Here is a 5,055-nt window from a genome sequence, read left to right as displayed (position 1 = left end):
AGCTATACTCAGCATTTTTTCTGACCTGATAAATGAAGGACTTGAAGTTTATATGGATGAATTTACTCCATATGGGATGACTTTGATCAAGCACTGCAAACATTAGAAAAGGTTTTAAAATGATGCATTACTACTAGGTTATGTTTAAGCAATGTCTAGTGTCATATGATGATGATTGAAGGCGTAATCTTGGGACATTATATTTTTGCAGCAAGGATACAGGTATATACAGCAAAAATACAGGTAATTATTTTACTGCCTACACCTTGAACTCATACGGAGGTACGTAGCTTCCTGAGATATGCGGGCTATTATCGCAGGTTTATTAAAATCTTTTCACAAATTGCTACGCCTTTATATGTTTTAGCTAGAAATGTTGATTTCAAGTGGTCCAACAAACGTGACACAACTTTTACAAGTTTAAATAAACTAGTCTCGACCGCACCAGTATTACATGGACCAAACTGGGAGCTGCCTTTTCACATATCCACGAACACATCAGATGTAGTAATAGGCACTGTCCTCAGCCAGAAGGAGGACATAAAACCTTATGCTATATATTATATTAGCAAAAATATTAATATTGCAGAGCTTAATTATACAGTAATAGAAAAAGAATTCTTAGTTGTCATTTATGCCATAAAAAAATTTAGACATTATATAACTAGCTACCAAGTTTTTATGTATATTGATCACTCTACCATTCGGTATTTATCTAAGAAACCTATCAAAAATGGTCGAATGACTCGTTGTCTATTGCTCTTAGAGGAGTTTGACATCACTATCAAAGATCTTCCGAGGAAGGAAAACCCAGTTGTTGATTTTCTGTCTCAAATTCTGAAGGTAAATGATCAAATAGAAGTAGACGACCAATTTCCAGATGAACATTTGTTTGTCGTAGCAATCAAGATGCCATGGTACGCAGATGCGGAAAATTATCTGGTAGTGGGGAAGCTACCTAGGAATTTGATAGCAAGGGAAAGGAAACAAATCGTCCAGTGCAATGCCTGATTCTTTTGAATTGGCAGATATCTTTTTCACACAGTGCCCGATATGTGTATACGTAGATGCATTCGCGAGGATGAGATTTATGACATCCTGAAGGCTTTCCATGACGATCCCTACAGGGGACACTTCGCAGATCAAAGGACAGGGCATAAGGTACTACAGATGGGTTATTATTGGCCCACTATTTTTAAAGATGCTAAGAAATATGCCTAGGCTTGTGATAGCTACCAAAGGATGGGCCGACCTGTCCAATCTGATGAAATGTCGTTGCAACCCCAACTCGTCATAGAACCCTTCGAACAATGGGCATTACACTTTGTTGGCCCATTCCATCCGCCATCAAATCAAAAAGCCTACATACTTGTTGCCACAAATTATGTGACGAAATGGGTGGAAATAGTAGATTTACCAAGAGCTACAGAGGAAGCTGTGATTAACTTCCTCTTTGGTCTATTCTTGTGGTATGGTTTACTGTGGGAAGTGATATGTTATGCTCTTAACCTGCAAAAAGATACCCAAATACCGAATATGTGAAGAAAGATACCCAGAACATAGAATAGTGAGAGACAACAACAAATATTTTATTATTCAGAAAGCAATGTTCACTGGCCTCTTCGAGGGGGCAACCTCCAATAGAGCAGAGCTCGATACAAAAATAAGACACGACGCTCCTCGCAGGGAGTCTCTATCCTTTATATATGACTCATACATGCAATACCATGGATCAATACCATGGGTTTTATTAATACCATCTATCTAATACCATGGCCCATTTGCAACTAACTATGGTCCCATCATTAATTGCAGGTTAACCACTTGCAATTATTAATATGGGCTTTATTGACTCTTTACTATGACTCGATCCCACTACATAAATAAGGGGGTTAGGGTGGGACCCTAACATGCCCTCCCCCTTAAGAATAGCCTTGTCCTCAAGGCTGAAACTGCGGAAACTGCTGAAGAATAGTGGCTGGTTCCCAAGTTGCATCTTCCGGAGAGGTGTCTTTCCACTTGACGAGAACTTCCCTAATCATGCGGCCACGCAGGTGCCTTTCTTGTGTGTCTAGGACCTATTCAAGTTGGAGCTAGATTGACCCTTCCTCGTCCAATATAGGTAGACTGGTTTGAATTCTGCAATTGTTCCCAATCACTTTCTTGAGGCATGAGACATGGAAAACTGGATGGATTTTTGCAGTAGGTGGCAAAGCTAGCTTGTAGGCTACTTCTCCAATGTGCTGAAGTACTTGATATGGTCCGTAGAATTTTGGAGATAGTTTCTGACAACCCTTGTCTTTGAGTGATGTTTACTTATATGGTTGCAGCCTAAAAAATACCTGATCCCCTTCTTGAAATTGGTGCTCTGAGCGATGCTGGTCTACCTGTTGCTTCATGCGGTTTTGAACTTGATGAAGATTCTCTCTAATATGGGCGAGCATGGTTGCACGGTTTTGTAGGAGTTGATCCACCGCTTGTACCTTTGAGCACCCCTTGATATAAGAAGTAGGAGAAGGAGGGAGTTGACCATATACTGCTTCATAGGGAGTCATTTTGGTGGTGGCATGATAGTTGGTGTTATACCACCATTTAGCCAGAGGTAACCACTGTACCCAAAGATGTTGCTTTTCTGAAGTGAAACACCTAAGGTAGGTTTCCAGACGGCTTCAGTTTGACCATCTGTTTGTGGATGATAAGAAGTAATGAGTTTTAGTTGGGTGCCTTGTAGCTTGAAGAGTTCCTGCCAAAAATTACTAGTGAAGATTGGGTCGCGATCGAACACAATAGAAGTGGGCATGCCATGCAATTTGAAGATCTGATCCATGAAAGATTGAGCGTCCAAAGTTGGTGTAAACGGGTGGGGTAGGGCGCAGAAATGAGTATACTTCGAAAGTCTGTCCACAACCACCATGATGACTGACTTGTTTCCTAACTTTGGAAGACCTGTAATGAAATCCATAGAAACCTCCGTCCATATTGCTGCCGAGATAGGCAACAGTTGTAATGTGCCCGGTGCTTTGACGGTCTCCCCTTTGTGGTGTTGACAGACATCGCATTTTGCTACAAAAGTAAGGATGTCCTTTTTCATGCCTGTCCAAAAAAATGATCTTCTAGTGCGAGCATACGTCTTCTGAAACCCTGAATGTCCTGCAATGGGGGATGAGTGAAATTCTGCCAAAATGTGACTTTTGAGGGTGGATGTTGGAGATATTACGACTCCGTCCCTGTAGCGAAGAATCTCATCCTGCCACGAGTAGCCCTTGGTGGAATTTGGATCCGCTTACAATTGAGAAATGAGTTGGGAGAGCCCAGGATGTGAAAACCATTCCCTGCAAGCCTCTTCAATCCATTCTGGAATGGGAAGGGAAATTGCTAACAGGGTACTTCCCTCCTCAAATTGGCGAGATAATGCATCTGCTACACTATTTTCTTGTCCTTTCTTGTAAATCATCTCATAATCATATCCCAGCATTTTGGCGAGCCATTTATTTTGTTGTGGGGAGGATAGGCGTTGCTCCAAAAAATATATAAGACTGTGATGGTTTGTGCGGATTTGTAAACGTCGCCCCAATAAGTAAGGTCGCCAGGTCTCTACTGCATGTAAAATGGCCATAATTTCCTTCTCATAGGTAGATTGGCCTAGATTCTTACCACTTAGTTGTTGGCTTGTGAAGGCCAAAGGTCGCCCTTCCTGCATTAAGACCGCCCCAATACCCGTACCCGAAGCATCACATTCAATGACAAAAGATTTGGTGAAGTCAGGGAGTGCTAAGACTGGAGTGGAACACATGGAATTTTTAGAGTTGTAAATGCATATTGTGCGTCCTCATTCCAGAAGAATGAATTTTTCTTCAGGAGTTGAGTGAGGGGCTTCGCTATGCGACCATAATTGCGGAAAAATTTGCGATAATAGCCTGTGAGACCCAAAAATCCTCTTAGGCTCTTCAAGGTCTTAGGTTGAGGCCAATCCTACATTGCCTGGATCTTTTTGGGGTCCACCTTGACACCTTCACGCCCCACAATGTGGCCCAAATACTCAACTTCTTCCATGCCAAACGAACACTTGGAAATATTAACAAATAATTTATGCTTGCGGAGCAGTTGCAAGAGTAGATCTACATGTTGAAGATGTGCGGCCCAAGTGCAACTATAGATGAGGATGTCATTGAAGAAGACAAGGACAAATTTCCTGAGATATGGTTTGAGAAGGTGGTTCATAAGGCTCTGAAAGGTAGATGGGGCATTACAAAGACCGAATGGCATGACCAGGAACTCATAATGGCCTTCATGAGTTCAAAAAGCAGTCTTTGGAATGTCGACTTCCTTCATGCGAATTTGGTGGTAGCCTGAGCGAAGATCCACCTTAGTGAAGAATTGAGCCCCATTGAGTTCATCCAGCAAATCATCAACCACCGGGATGGAAAATTTATCTTTGACTGTCAACTTATTGAGGGCCCTGAAGTCTGGACACATCCGCCACTCCCCATATTTCTTGAGCACCATGACCACCGGTGATGAATAAGGACTAATGCTGGGACGAATGACACCTGCTTCCAAAAGTTCCTTGATTATTTTTTCTATTTCATTCTTTTGGGTGAACGGATATCTGTATGGGCGCACATTTGGGGGTTGGGCCCTTGGAACCAAGGTGATGCTATGATCATGTTCCCCTCTCGAGGGTGGAAGCTCATGAGGCTTGTCAAAGACCGGCAGATGGTTATTTAAAATCTGTTGCATCTCAGGATGAATCGGCAAAGACTTGGTTTCGACTGCCTGGATGGCATTAAATTGAGCTATAACTCCATGATGGCCCTTTTTTAGCAATTTTTCCATCCTATGTGAGCTGATGATAGAGGGAGCTCCCGCCTGGAGTCCACGAAGGGTATGTGTGGAGTTGTTCTGATTAAAACTCATATATAACTCCTGGAAATCCATTGTGATTGGCCCAAGGGTGCGAAGCCATTCAGCACCAAGGACAATGTCGCACCCTCCCATGTGTATGGAAAACATGTGGGTCTTCAACTGATAATCCCCCATTTGAAGTTTGACATT

This window comes from Pinus tabuliformis, chromosome 2_1 (assembly GCF_031772625.1).
Source record: "Pinus tabuliformis cultivar Carrire ecotype Pingquan chromosome 2_1, CPIR1, whole genome shotgun sequence".
In the NCBI taxonomy this organism is placed as follows: domain Eukaryota; kingdom Viridiplantae; phylum Streptophyta; class Pinopsida; order Pinales; family Pinaceae; genus Pinus; species Pinus tabuliformis.
Note: the sequence above shows the minus strand (reverse complement) of the source record.